The sequence below is a fragment of the Chlorocebus sabaeus genome, chromosome X (genome assembly GCF_047675955.1).
Source record: "Chlorocebus sabaeus isolate Y175 chromosome X, mChlSab1.0.hap1, whole genome shotgun sequence".
Lineage (NCBI taxonomy): Eukaryota > Metazoa > Chordata > Mammalia > Primates > Cercopithecidae > Chlorocebus > Chlorocebus sabaeus.
In genome coordinates, this window is record NC_132933.1 from 96,899,467 (window position 1) to 96,915,287 (window position 15,821).

A 15,821-nucleotide genomic window follows, 5' to 3' on the forward strand; every position below is an offset into this window, starting at 1 on the left:
GAAGTTATTAAAATGGAAATTATAGAACTGGATGGAGCCCACCACAGCTTAGCAAAGCCGCTGCAGCCAGACTGCCCCTCTAGATTCCTCCTCTATGGGCAGGGCATCTCTGAAAGAAAGGCAGCAGCCCCAGTCAGGGACTTAAAGATAAAACTACCATCTCACATAGTCATATATTTCTTGGAGTCTTTGTTCTTTACATTCTTTTCTCTGTAATCATGTCTTCACACTTTATCTCATTAACTTGATCCTCAATCTCGTATCATTTCTTCTGCTTGATTGATTCGGCTATTGATACATGTGTATGCTTCACAAAGTTCTCCTGCTGTGTTTTTCAGCTCCATCAGGTCATTTATGTTCTTCTCTAAACTGGTTATTCCAGTTAGTGTATAAATTGGTGTCTAGAGTTCCATCTCTTCTGTGCTAGTAGCTATCTCCAAACCATTATAAAGAGACATCCCTGCGTGCCAAAGTTCCAAGAAATAATTATATCAGGTAACTTGACTCCTCAAATAAGCTCTGTTTGGATTTTAATTAACAGAATCTTAATTCTCTCCTATATTTACCAGTACTATCAGAGCTTTGTTTGGGGGCCTCTTTGCTCCCTTTTCATCATAAGACCTTTACTCAGAGGCCTCCCAAACAATTCCTGTAGAAGACAATCTTGGTGTGTTTCGGGTCCTTCTTGGGAAATGTGTCATCTCCCTTCCCACTTTAACACTAACTCCACCTCTGGGCAGTCACTTCATGTTTTTGTGTTGCACTAGAGCACACTTTTTTAGCGTGGAGATTTATTTAAGGCTACAAACTTTACAAGCTGGTTCCATTAAACAATGACTACAAGGCACGAGTTTATCAAATGGCATGAATCAAACACTTGCACATTTCAAAAGAATACAGTTTACATTCATCTCTAAATATAAGATTAAGAAACTATTATCTGGTTTCCAACTGCTTTCAATAGTGGTGTGAAGTTTGAATACTTTTACTGTGTAGACATCAAATATTTTGTTTAAATATTAAACATTAAATCTTTTCCTGACTATCCAAACAGAAAGAGAAAGCAGGAAGAGGCCAAAGAAGCAACAATTAATAGACTTGTGACTTCTACGCCATCTGTAGAATGGTGTAGAACATTTAATAGACCAGTTAATAGACTTGTGACTTCTATGCCATCTGTAACAACAGGAGACATTTCAGTAAGGGTTTCAAAATGCCTGGAATGTAGTTTCTAAAATTTCACCTTTATGTGGCATAAAACATTTTTTTATTCTACAAATGGTATCTCGTGCCTGCTTACAAAGGGGGAGGAAACCCAGAAAACAAAACAAAACTGGGGTGGTGTCCTGTTGTGTGAAGGGAGGGCCAGTATTATACCGTAGCACTCATTTAGTAACCTATAGTTAATATTCTGTAGCAGTAAAGGAATTGTAATTTTACTTTGCCCTGTGAGTCCCTACCACACAGAAGAGCTCTGCCTGAGAAACTAAAAATTTCAAACTTGGCTATCTACAAAGGACACCTGGAACCTGGCTTAGGTACTCAATAAGATGAAGGCTTTCTGCTAGCAGGAAGCAATTGTCCACTACTATTTAGGCCTACTGCACAATAGTCTAAGCACCAGTCAAATTGGCTATGTCAGTAAACCTCAATGTCATTTGCTCCTACATTTTCAATTTCACTGTTCTCTAAATTAACATTTTAAAACAACTTCCTAATATAAGTATAACTTTTTTTTAATTACTAAAGTTATCAATACTGGGTTTAGCTGACAAAGCATTCCTTAGGATGCGCTAAAGGATGCTTATCCCATACATAATTTGCACTTGGGTTACCTCATAATCTTTTAGCTATCATTCAAAGTTAATTAATTTGTAAACATTACTGAATAACTGGGCTTATCAATTATGCATGGGAAACCAAGGAGCAACAATGGCACAAGGCAAAAAGCCTTGAAGGAAAAACTTTTTCTCTGTATTTTCATTGCATTTTCAGAGGCAAAGAGGAGAGCCACATGCTGTTGGCTATTTATTCAACAGAGCTATATTGAATTGACAACTAATTTACAAGTTTCAGGGCCTTTATTAAATTTCTTAGCAACAGGCTTAAGCTACCGCCGTCTTCCCTCCTTCTCCCCCATTATATATAGTCGCCACTGTAAACAGCTTGTATCTACAGACTAAACTGTGACTTAACTGTCAGGGCACAGTTGTAGTAGGAGCATCCTTCTTTCTTAATCATCCTTTTTAATTCAAGGAGAATATTCTCTAAGTGTCTGAATAGTCTAGACAATGTGGCATATGATTTAAGTCACCCTTACACATATAGCTTCTATACTTACCTTTGAAGAGACTGTAATCCAACATTTCTTCAATAAGTCCCACTGAAAACTGTGTTTCCTTTGAGACAAACTTTCTTGGCAAAAAGTTGAATTCAATAAATGTCTACCCAAAATGAGAGTCCCACCCCAAATCACAGGTGGAGATATTATTACACCCATTTCATAAAACTTGCAAGTCCCTATACTATGCAAATAGGCTCATAAATGAACACAGGATTCTCCTAACATTTGACGACTTTAGTGTATAAATTGGTTTCTAGAGTTCCATCTCTGCTTCTGTGCTAGTAGCTATCTCCAAACCATTATAAGGAGACATCCCTGTGTGCCGAAGTTCCAAGAACAGTTCAGTTCTCTGAGAGAAGGCAATGCCAGCAGCTGCATGCTTAGCTTGGCTCTCTCCTGTATAGTTCTTAGCATTAGAGGATGGCTTTGGCTCATTGGGAAGGAGTTCAGTGAGGGGTTTCTAGAGAACAAGCTCCATGGAAGGATGGCTCATAGACTCAATTTTTTTTTTTTTTTTTTTTTTGTAAAGTTCATGAAATTCCTTCTTCAAACCTGTTTTCATAGTATCAGAAAGGAGAAGACTACGGAGGTGGTTAACATTTCTGTGAGCTTCAACTTCTTCATCAATTATCCTGTCTTCAATCTCCTGAAGCTTACTTCAGGCAACTTCACACTGGTTCTCCAGTCGTCTCATCTATTTCTTCACAAATAGAATCTAATATTCGAGGTAGAGAAAGTCCACTAGTGCATGGCTTTACTCCACACTCCACACCCCTCTACATCTTGGCATGCACAAAGAATTCAGTTATTATGACCAGCACAGAGCTCTGCTTCAATTATCTTTTTTTCCTTTTTTTTTTTTTTTTTTTTTTTTTTTTTTTTTTTATTATACTTTAAGTTCTAGGGTACATGTGCATAACATGCAGGTTTGTTACATACGTATACTTGTGCCATGTTGCTGTGCTGCACCCATCAACTCGTCAGCACCCATCAACTCGTCATTTACATCAGGTATAACTCCCAATGCAATCCCTCCCCCCTTCCCCCTTCCCATGATAGGCCCCAGTGTGTGATGTTCCCCTTCCCGAGTCCAAGTGATCTCATTGTTCAGTTCCCACCTATGAGTGAGAACATGCGGTGTTTGGTTTTCTGTTCTTGTGATAGTTTGCTAAGAATGATGGTTTCCAGCTGCATCCATGTCCCTACAAAGGACACAAACTCATCCTTTTTATGGCTGCATAGTATTCCATGGTGTATATGTGCCACATTTTCTTAATCCAATCTGTCACTGATGGACATTTGGGTTGATTCCAAGTCTTTGCTATTGTGAATAGTGCCGCAATAAACATACGGGTGCATGTGTCTTTATAGCAGCATGATTTATAATCCTTTGAGTATATACCCAGTAATGGGATGGCTGGGTCATATGGTACATCTAGTTCTAGATCCTTGAGGAATCGCCATACTGTTTTCCATAATGGTTGAACTAGTTTACAATCCCACCAACAGTGTAAAAGTGTTCCTATTTCTCCACATCCTCTCCAGCACCTGTTGTTTCCTAAATTTTTAATGATTTCCATTCTCAATGGTGTGAGATGGTATCTCATTGTGGTTTTGATTTGCATTTCTCTGATGGCCAGTGATGATGAGCATTTTTTCATGTGTCTGTTGGCTGTATGAATGTCTTCTTTTCAGAAATGTCTGTTCATATCCTTGGCCCACTTTTTAATGGGGTTGTTTGTTTTCTTCTTGTAAATTTGTTTGAGTTCTTTGTAGGTTCTGGATATTAGCCCTTTGTCAGATGAGTAGATTGCAAAAATTTTCTCCCATTCTGTAGGTTGCCTGTTCACTCTGATGGTAGTTTCTTTTGCTGTGCAGAAGCTCTTTAGTTTAATTAGATCCCATTTGTCAATTTTGGCTTTTGCTGCCATTGCTTTTGGTGTTTTAGACATGAAGTCTTTGCCCATGTCTATGTCCTGAATGGTACTACCTAGGTTTTCCTCTAGGGTTTTTATGGTATTAGGTCTAACATTTAAGTCTCTAATCCATCTTGAATTAATTTTCGTATAAGGAGTAAGGAAAGGATCCAGTTTCAGCTTTCTGCTTATGGCTAGCCAATTTTCCCAGCACCATTTATTAAATAGGGAATCCTTTCCCCATTTCTTGTTTCTCTCAGGTTTGTCAAAGATCACATAACTGTAGATGTGTGGTATTATTTCTGAGGACTCTGTTCTGTTCCATTGGTCTATATCTCTGTTTTGGTACCAGTACCATGCTGTTTTGGTTACTGTAGCCTTGTAGTATAGTTTGAAGTCAGGTAGCGTGATGCCTCCAGCTTTGTTCTTTTGAGTTAGGATTGTCTTGGAGATGTAGGCTCTTTTTTGGTTCCATATGAACTTTAAGCAGGCAATCCTCCTCCTCCTGCTCCTCTATCTTGTGTTTCTTTTTACAATGAATGGGAAAATGTCGTGCACCGTTCTCCCACTGTGGTTGCTTGGGACTGCTCATGGTCCTAGCCATGGTGCCAGCTGGGCGCTGTCTGCCCCCAGGTGGAAAAACCCGCTAGGCAAGGCAAGCAGCCGCTGGAGGAAGTCCAAACTGCAGCTCAGGGGGAGGCCGCTGAAAGGCTAGAGGAGCACAGCCATGGCCATGAGAAGGTAGCTGCAGCCACAGCGACTGCTGAGAGGCGCCCACCTCTGAGCCTACTCTGGACCCAATGTCAGGCCTTCAAGCGCTAGTCCTGCCTCTTATCCGCCATCTTAATCTGAGCTCTCACATGAATTTTAAAATAGTTTTTCCTAGTTCTGTGAAGAATGTCGTTGGTAGTTTGATAGTAATAGCATTGAATCCTGAAACTGCTTTTGGCAATTTTACCATTCTAATGATAATCATTTTTCCTATCCATGAGCATGAAATGTTTTTCCATTTGTTTGTGTCATCTCTCTCTCTTTTTTTTTTTTTTAAGCAGTGTCTTGCATTCTCTTTGTAGAGATCTTTCACTTTTCTGGTTAGTCATGTTCCTAGTAATTTCATATTTTTTTTTGTAGCAGTTGTGACTGGGGTTGCATATTCTTGATTTACCTCTGAGCTTTACCGTTGTTGGTGTGTAAGGAATTCTAGTGCTTTTTTGTGTGTGGGGATGGAGTCCCACTCTGTTGCCCATGCTGGAGTGCAGTGGCATGATTACAGTCCACTGTAAACTCCACGTGCCGGCTTCAAGTGATTCTCCTGTCTCATTCTCCCACGTAGATGATCCTACAGGCATGCACCACTACACCTGGCTAATTTTTATATTTTTAGTAGAGGCAGCATTTTGTCATGTTGGCCAGGGCAGGCTGGTCTCGAACTCCTGGCCTCAAGTGATCCACCTGCCTCAGCCTCCCAGTTGGCTGGGATTACAGGTGTGAGCCACCACATCTGGCCTGTGATTTTTTGTACATTGATTTTTTATCCTGAGACTTTGCTTAAGTTGTTTATCAGCTTTAGGAGCTTTTGGGTTGAGACCACAAGGTTTTCTAGATGTAGGATTATGTCATCTGGACACAGGAGTAGGTTGACTTCCTGTCTCCCTATTTGGATTTTTTTTTTTTTAATTTCTCTTACCTAATTGCTCTGCTGAGAACTTCCAATACTATGTTGAATAGAATTGATGAGAGAGGGCGCCTTTGTTTTGCACCAGTTTTCAAGGAGAATGCTTTCAGCTTTGTCCCATTCTTTATGGTGTTGGCTCTGGGTCTGTCATACATGGCTCTCATTATTTTGAGGCATGTTTCTTCAATACCTAATTTATTGAGAATTTTAAGCCGGAAGCAGTGTTTAGTTTTATTAAAAAGCTTTTCTACAGCTATTGAGATAATAATTTGGTTTTTGTTTTTTGTTTTGTTTATATAATGAATCACATTTTTAAAAATTATACTTTAAGTTCTAGGGTACATATGCACAATGTGCAGGTTTGTTACATATGCCTTGTTGGTGTACTGCACCCATTAACTCGTCATTGACATTAGGTATATCTGCTAATGCTATCCCTCCCCTCTTTCCCCACCCCATAACAGGCCCTGGTGTGTGATGTTCCCCTTCCTGTGTCCAAGTGTTCTCATTGTTTAATTCCCACCTACGAGTGAGAACATGCAGTGTTTGGTCTTTTCTCCTTGCGATAGTTTGCTGAGAATGATGGTTTCCAGCTTCATCCATGTTCCTACAAAGGACATGAACTCATCCTTTTTCTTTTTTTAGAAACTGACAAAAAGTGTATTGACAATAAAGGCATAAAGAGAATTCTCATGCTTTCCTGAAGTAAAAATACTTTAAACTATTAGACACTATATGCAAGAAACGAAGCCATTGTTTAAAGGAATCTTTTTAACCTAAATTATATCATGGGTTTTGTAAGAATTTTATTTATATTGTAGTAAGTACATTGCATACATTTCTTAAATTTGTATTATACTAGATGTGACATTTCTGTTTTGTTGAATACACATTGGATTGTGATTTTTATGTAATGCAACATGTTCAATATTCTTCAGCAAAACACCATATCAGTTATAAATTAAATAACCAGTAGCAACAGGATTTAATTATAAAAATGCCTTTGAAAAATGCTGAGTATATTGTCTTTTTTATTATATTACTTTAAGTTCTAGGGTACATGTGCACAACGTGCAGGTTTTTATGGCTGCGTAGTATTCCATGGTGTATATGTGCCACATTTTCGTAATGCTGTCTATCATTGATGGACATTTGGGTTGGTTCCAAGTCTTTGCTATTGTGAATAGTGCCACAGTAAACATATGTGTGAATGTGTCTTTATAGCAGCATGATTTATAATCCTTTGGGTATATACCCAGTAATGGGATGGCTGGGTCAAATGGTATTTCTAGTTCTAGATCCTGGAGGAATCGCCACACTGTTTTCCGCAACAGTTGAACTAGTTTACAGTCCCACCAACAGTGTAAAAGTGTTCCTATTTCTCCACATCCTCTCCAGCACCTGGTGTTTCCTGACTTTTTAATGATCCTCATTCTAACTGGTGTGAGATGGTATCTCATTGCGGTTTTGATTTGCATTTCTCTGATGGCCAGTGATGATGGGCATTTTTTCATGTGTCTGTTGGCTGCATAAATGTCTTCTTTTGAGAAGTGTCTGTTCATATCCTTTGCCCGCTTTTTGATGGAGTTGTTTGTTTTTTTCTTGTAAATTTGTTTGATTTCTTTGTAGATTCTGGATATTAGACTTTGTCAGATGAGTAGACTGCAAAAATTGCCTCCCATTCTGTAGGTTGCCGGTTAACTCTGATGGTAGTTTCTTTTGCTGTGCAGAAACTCTTTAGTTTAATGAGATCCCATTTGTCAATTTTGGCTTTTGTTGCCATTGCTTTTGCTGTTTTAGACATGAAGTCCTTGCCCATGCCTATGTCCTGAATGGTATTGCCTAGGTTTTCTTCTAGGGTTTTTATGGTTTTAGGTCTAACATTTAAGTCTTTAATCTATCTTGAATTAATGTTTGTATAAGGTGTAAGGAAAGGATCCAGTTCTACCTGTCTACATGTGGCTAGCCAGGTTTCCCAGCACCATTTATTAAATCGGGAATCCTTTCCCCATTTCTTGTTTTTGTCAGGTTTGTCAAAGATCAGATGGTTGTAGATGTGTGGTGTTATTTCTGAGGGCTCTGTTCTGTTCCATTGGTCTATATCTCTATTTTGGTACCAGTACTATGCTGTTTTGATTACTGGAGCCTTGTTGTATACTTTGAAGTCAGGTAGTTTGATGCCTCCAGCTTTGTTCTTTTGCTTTAGGATTGTCTTGGCAATGCAGGGTCTTTTTTGGTTCCATATGAACTTCAAAGTTGTTTCTTCTAATTCTGTGAAGAAAGTCATTGGTAGCTTGATGGGAATGGCGTTGAATCTATAAATTACCTTGGTCAGTTTGGCCATTTTCACAGTATTGATGAATCACATTTTTTGATTTGTGTATGTTGAACCAATTTTGAATCCTATGAATAAAATGTCACTTGATCTTGGTGGATAAGTTTTTTAATGTGCTGCTGGCTTCAATTTGTCAGTATTTTGTTGAGGATACTTGCATCAATTTTCATCAAGGATATTGACTTGGGGTGGTTTTTTTGTTGTTGTTTCCTTGCTATGTTTTGATGTCAGGATCATGCAATGATTTAGGGAGAAGTCTTTTCTTTGTTGTTTTGGTTTTTTGCTTTTGTTTTTGTTTCTGTTTTCTTTTTTTGAATAGTTTTGGCCGGAATGATACCAGCTCCTCTTTGTATATCTGTTAGTATTTAGTTGTGAATCCATCTGGTCTTGTGCCTTTTTAAATTGGTATGCTATTTATTAGTGATTCACTTTTGGTGCTCATTATTGGTCTGTTCAGGGATTGAATTCTTTCCTCGTTTCATCTTGGGAGGGTGTATGTGTCCAGGAATTCATGTGTCTTTTTCTATATCTTTTTATTTGTATGCATTGTGGGTTATTATACTGTCTAGTGTTTATTCATATTTTTGTGGGGTTTGTGGTAATATCCATTTTGTAATTTTTGATTGTGTTGATTTAGATCTTCTCTCCCTATTTCTTTATTCTAGCTAGCTATGCACTTATTTTATTATTTTATGTCGAAAAGCCAACTCCTTGAGTTAATCTTTTAATGCTTTTTCGTGTCTATCTTCTTCAGTTCTGATTTTTGGTTATTTCTTGTGTTCTGCTACCTTTGGGGTTGGCTTTTTCTTGGTTCTCTAGTTCTTCCAGTTGTGATGTTAAGTTGTTAAATTGAGATCTTTCTAACTTTTCAATATGGGCATTTAGTGCTATAAATTTTCCTTTTAACAGTGCCTTAGCTGTGTTCTGGAGATTCTGGGATGTTGTATCTTTATTCTCATTAGTCCGAAGAAACGTTTTGATTTCTATTTTAATTTCATTAGTTATCCAAAAGTCATTCAGGAGCAGTTTATTCCATTTTCATGTAATTGTATGGTTTTGAGTGATTATTTTTGGTCCTGGTTTTTTATTTGTTTGTGCCGTGGTCTGAGAGATTGGTTGTTATTATTTGTGTTCTTTTGCATTTGTTTAGGACTTTTAAAATTATGATTATGTGATTGATTTTAGAGTATTTGTTATATGGACATAGAAGAATGAATTTATTACTGTTTTTGAGGGGAGAGTTTCGTTGATATCTATCAGGTCCAGCTAAGCTAGTGCTGAATTTAGGTCCTGAATATCTTTGTTAATTTTCTGCCTTGATGATCTTTCTAATATGCTGAGCGGGGTGTTGAAGTCTCCCACTCTTACTGTGTGTGAGTCTACATCTCTTTGAAGGTCTCTTAGATCTTGCTTTATGGTTCAGAGTACTCCTATGCTTGGTGCATATATATGTATAATAGGTCTTCTTGTTTCATTGAACCCTTTACCATCACGTAATGCTCTTCTTTGTCCTTTCTGTTATTTGTTGGTTTAAAGTCTGTTTTGCCTGAAATTAGGATTGCATTTCATGCTTTCTTTTGTTTTCCATTTCTTTGGTAAATTTTTCTGCATCCCTTTAAGTCTATGTGTGTGATTTCATTTGAGATAGGTTTCTTGAAGACAGCTTGCCAACGGGTCTAGGCATTTAATCCACCTTACTACTCTGTGCCTTTTAATTGGGGCATTTGGCCTGTTTACCTTCAAGGTTGATATTGATATGTGTAAATTTGATCTTGTCAACATGATATTAGCTGGCTGTTTTTCAGACTTGTTTATGTGGTTGTTTTATATTGTTACTGGCCTCTGTATTTCAGTATGTTTTCGTAGTGGCTGGTAATGGGCTTTCTTTTCCATATTTAGTGACTTTTTCAGGAGCTCTTTTAAGGTAGGTTTGATGGTAACAAATTTTCTTAGCATTTGTTCGTCTGAAAATTATCTTATTTTCTTTTTGCTTATGAAGCTTGGTTTGGCCATATATGAAATTCTGTGTTGGAGTTTATTTTCTTTAAGAATGTTGAATATTGGCTTTCCGGTAGGGTTTCTGCTGAGAAGTTCACTGTCTTTCTGATTGGCTTCCCTTTGTAGGTGACCTGACCTTGTTTTCTAGCTGCCTTTAACATTTTTACTTTTGTTTTGTGTTTGGATAATCTGATGATTATGTTGCTTGAGGATGATCTTCCTCAGAAGTATTTTACTGGAATTCTCTGCATTTTTTGAATTTGCATTTTGGCCTCTCCAGCTAGGTTGAAGAAGTTCTCATGGATGACAATCTGAAATATGTTTTCCAGGTTGCTTCCACTCTCTCCATCTTTTTCGGGGACTTCAGTGAAATATTTGGTCTCTTTACATAATCCCTTATTTGTCAGAGATTTTGTTCATTCTTTTTAATTTTTTTTCTCTCTTCTTGTCTGGCTGTCTTATTTCAGAAAGCCTGTCTTCAAGCTCTGAGATTCTTTCCTCCACTTGGTCTATTTTCCTATTAATACTTGTGATTGCATTATGAAATTTTTGTAATGTGATTTTCAGCTCTATTAGTTCAGTTACATTTCTTTCTATAGTGGCTATTTTGTCTTTCAGCTCTTATAGTATTTTACTTTGATTCTTAGCTGATATAGATTGGGTTTTGATGTACTCCTGCATCTCAATGATCTTCCTTTTTATTCATATTCTGAATTTTATTTCTGTCATTTCAGCCATCAGTCCTGTTCAGAACCTTTGCTGGAGAGGTGGTGCAGTCATTTTGAGGACCAAGGCACTCTGGCCTTTTGAGTTGTCAGGGTTCTTGTGCTGGTTTTCTCATCTTTATGGGTTTATGTTTTTTTTTTTAATTTTAAATTTTTGGTCAAAGTTGCTGAACTTGGAATTTTTTTTCTTGTATTTTATTTATGCCCTTTATGGTTTGATTGTGGTATGAAGTCACTTAAGCCAAATGGCTTCATTTCTGGAAGATTTTAGGAGACCGACACTCTACTTTGAATTCTTGTACCATTTGCTCTTACTCTGGGGGCCTTGTATCAGGCCCCAACGTTGTTCTCTGTCTTTCTGATGTTTGAAATTCACTGCACTGAGGGTCCAAGGTGCTCTCCAACAGCTGGTCACTAGACTCTGATGGGTGGTGTCAGCCAAAGTGTCTTGTAATGTGGTTGCCAAAGAATCTGTTCGTTTTCGCATGTGCCAGCAACAGCAGCAGTCTGGCAGGGTGCACACTTGTCACCTGTGGCAGGGTGCTAACAGGCGCTTTGAGGACTGCCTGTATGTGAGTGTTCATCACAGTGGTGAAGGTAGTTAGGCTTGGGGCCAGGGGGTCCTTGTTTGCAAGGGTCATGATGGTAGTGGTGTTGGCATGGGGGTGGAGCTCTAGGGGGTATAGGTCTGTGTGCATTCTTTTTGTGCCACAGATATGGGTGGTTGCTCAGGATGGAGAATTCCTTGTTCTTTATGCTTAGTTTTTCTCCTGTGACATTGTTGGTGCAAGGGTGGGGCTTGCTGATTCTGTGCCTACCAAGACTCTGACTGCAGTGGTGGTTTGTGGGGAGAGGGCGGTGGTCTGTATATTTGCTGTAGCAGTGGAAGGGTAGGGTACATGCATAGAGGTGCACTGACAGGTCAAGGAAAGCAAACATGCCCCTGTACACACTTGTCATCAAAGTGATGTGCGGGGTTGCTGTTGGCCCACGAGAAGCTGCGTTGTGGGGAGGTAGCAGAAAGACTCTTGTGTGGCCATGGAGGCAGCACTGTTGGAGCTCTCCATCAGTCAGAAATGTTTCACCAGCACAGAAGCCATGATGCAGGTCCCCAGGGCACTCAAGGCTACTTTGCACAAGTGTGACTAGGCTGGGGCCAATTGGAGAAGCCAGGAAATTAAGGGATGCTGATGTCAGACCAGCCCCATCTGGTGGACAAGAACACCCTGGAGAGTTAAGGTTTAATAGTTCCTCTAGGGCTAACGTCTCCTATGGGAGCAAGTCAAGCCTGGGTAATGGCTGTCTCTGCCTCTGCTCCACCACAGATGCTGCTGCATGAAACTCTCTAGGCTTCAACTCAGCTGGATTGCTACCCTTACCACTTCTTTAAGCAGCTCTCCCTGCCAACTCGAGTGTCCATGGTGGTTGAGAGGTCTCCTTCTGCTGGCATTCGAGAAACCTATGGAGAGAAAACAGATTGCTTTTTTACCAGTTCAACTCATGCATTCCAGAGTTATTGGCGGCCAGGAACAAGTCCCAGTGTGGAGTAGCCCCGCTTCCTCCCTCTTGCTAGCTACTGTTTCTTTCTTCTCCTCACTCTGATGATGCATTAGGAGTGTGCCAATCATCTTGGTCCCTCAGTGGCATCGGGGTGCTCCAGTATTGGGTTTATATATATACACACACATATACACACACATATAGTGAGTTTTATATGTTTACTTGTTTTATTTTTTATATATACTTTAAGTTCTGGGATATCTGTGCAGAACGTGCTGGTTTGTTACATAGATATGCACGTGCCGTGGTGGTTTGTTGCACCCATCAGCCCGTCACCTACATTAGGTATTTCTCCTAATGCTATCCCTCGCCTAGTCCCCCTGTCACTGCCGACAGGACCTGGTGTGTGATGTTTCCCTCCCTGTGTTCATGTCTTCTCATTGTTCAAATCCCACTTATGAGTGAGAACATGCGGGGTTTTGTTTTCTGTTCCTCTGTTAGTTTGCTGAGAATGATGGTTTTGGGCTTCATCCCCATTCCTGCAAAGGACATGAACTCATTGTTTTTTATGGCTGCATAGTATTCCATGGTGTATATGTGCCACTTTATCTTACTACAGTCTATCCTTGATGGGCATTTGGGTTGGTTCCAAGTCTTTGCTATTGGGAATAGTGTCGCTATAAACATACAAGTGAATGTGTCTTTATAGCAGCATGATTTATAATCCTTTGGGTATATACCCAGTAATGGGATGGCTGGGTCATATGGTATTTCTAGTTCTAGATCCTGGAGGAATTTCCACACTGTCTTCCACAGTGGTTGAACTAGTTTACAGTCCAATCAACAGTGTAAAAGTGTTCCTATTTCTCCACATCTTCTCCAGCACCTGTTTTTTCCTGACTTTTTAATGATCGTCATTCTAACTGGTGTGAGATGATATCTCATTGTGGTTTTGATTTGCATTTCTCTGATGGCCAGTGATGATATGTATTTTTTCATGTGTCTGTTGACTGCATAAATAATCTTCTTTTGAGAAGTGCCTGTTCATATCCTTTGCCCACTTTTTGATGGTTTTTTTTTTTCTTGTAAATTTGTTTGAGTTCTTTGTAGATTCTGGATATTAGTCCTTTGTCAGATGGACAAATTGCAAAAATGTTCTCCCATTCTGTAGGTTGCCTCTTCACTCTGATGGTAGTTTCTTTTGCTGTGCAGTAGCTCTTTAGTTTAATTAGATCCCATATTTCAATTTCGGCTTTTGTTGCCATTGCTTTTGGTGTTGTAGACATGACGTGCTTGCCCATGCCTATGTCCTGAATGGTATCGCCTAGGTTTTCTTCTAGGGTTTTTATGGGTTTAGGTCTAACATTTAAGTCTTTAATCCATCATGAATTAATGTTTGTACAAGGTGTAAGGGAGGGAACCAGTTTCAGCTTTCTACTTATGGCTAGCCAGTTTTTCCCAGCACCATTTATTAAATCGGGAATCCTTTCCCTATTTCTTGTTTTTGTCAGGTTTGTTGAAGATCAGATAGTTGTATATGTCTGGTGTTATTTCTGAGGGCTCTGTTCTGTTCCATTGGCCTATATCTCTGTTTTGGTACCAGTACCATGCTGTTTTGGTTACTGTAGCCTTGTAGTATAGTTTGAAGTCAGGTAACGTGATGCCTCCAGCTTTGTTCTTTTGGCTTAGGATTGTCTTGGCAATGCGGGGTCTTTTTTGGTTCCATATGAACCTTAAAGCAGTTTTTTTTTCTAATTCTGTGAAGAAACTCATTGGTAGGTTGATGGGGATGGCACTGAATCTGTAAATTACCTTGGGCAGTATGTCCATTTTCATGATACTGATTCTTCCTATCCATGAGCATGGAATGTTCTTCCATTTGTTTGTGTCCTCTATATTTCTTTGAGCAGTGGTTTGTAGTTCTCCTTGAAGAAGTCCTTCACATCCCTTGTAAGTTGGACTCCTAGGTATTTTATTCTCTTTGAAGCAGTTGTGAATGGGAGTTCATTCATGATTTGGCTCTGTGTTTGTCTGTTATTGGTGTATAGGTATGCTTGTGATTTTTGTACGTTGATTTTGTATCCTGAGACTTTGCTGAAGTTACTTATCAGCTTAAGGAGATTTTGGGCTGAGATGATGGAGTTTTCTAAATATACAATCATGTCATCTGCAAACAGGGACAATTTGATTTCCTCCTTTCCTAACTGAATCCCCTTTATTTCTTTCTCCTGCCTAATTGCCCTGGCCATAACCTCCAACACTATGTTGAATAGTAGTGGTGAGAGAGGGCATCCCTGTCTTATGCCAGTTTTCAAAGGGAATACTTCCAGTTTTTGCCCATGCCAGTTTTCAAAGGGAATACTTCCAGTTTTTACCCAGTATTATACTGGCTGTGGGTTTGTCGTAAATAGCTCTTATTGTTTTGAGATACGTCCCATCATTACCTCATTTATTGAGAGTTTTTAATGTGAAGGGCTGTTGAATTTTGTCAGAGGCCTTTTCTGCATCTCTTGAGATAATCATGTGGATTTTGTCTTTGGTTCTGTTTGTATGCTGGATGACGTTTATTGATTTGCGTATGTTGAACCCGCCTTGCATCCCAGTGTTGAAGCCCACTTGATCATGGTGCATAAGCTTTTTGATGTGCTGCTGGATCTGGTTTGCCAGTATTTTATTGAGGATTTTTGCATCGATGTTCATCAGGGATATTGGTCTAAAATTCTCTTTTTTTGTTGTGTCTCTGCCAGGCTTTGCTATCAGGATGATGCTGGCCTCAAAAAAATGTGTTAGGGAAGAGTCCCTCTTTTTCTATTGATTGGAATCATTTTAGAAGGAATGGTACCAGCTCCTCCTTGTACCTCAATAGCAGAATTTTTAAAAAACATAGTGAGTTGGATGGGCTCAGTGGTAAAAAGGATATGGCAAAAGATAGAATCAGTGAACCTGCGGACAGAAAAATAGACCTTACCCAACATGGAAAACAAAGATAAAATAGACAAAAACACACAAGTGCATGAATGCAGCCTCAGGAACCTCTACAATACCAAAATTTCAATATTTGTATCATAAGCATTCCAGAAAGTGGAAAAGCAAGTGTAGCTGAAAGAGTATTTGAAGAAATAATGTCCAAACACTTCCCATATTTGGCAAAAGATATCAACCTACAGATTTAAACAGTAAATGAAACCCAAACATGAAAAGCCCAAAAATTTACATGTCAAGACAACATTTTGATTGAATTTCTGAAAACTAAAGACGAAGAAAAAAACCTTGATAGAAGTCAGAGAGAAAGAACATATTGCGTATAGAGGAACACTAATTCAAGTGA

The 15,821-nt window shown here is 39.0% G+C and overlaps 1 long non-coding RNA gene and 1 pseudogene across 2 annotated transcripts in view; one reads left to right on the forward strand and one right to left on the reverse strand.

Annotated features, from left to right (window-relative positions):
• Nucleotides 1-15,821, forward strand: part of LOC140710867 (uncharacterized) — a 162,768-nt gene that overhangs the window by 15,784 nt on the left and 131,163 nt on the right. The window lies entirely within an intron of this gene.
• LOC140710770 (coiled-coil domain-containing protein 117-like) lies at nt 2,207-5,259 on the reverse strand (annotated as a pseudogene).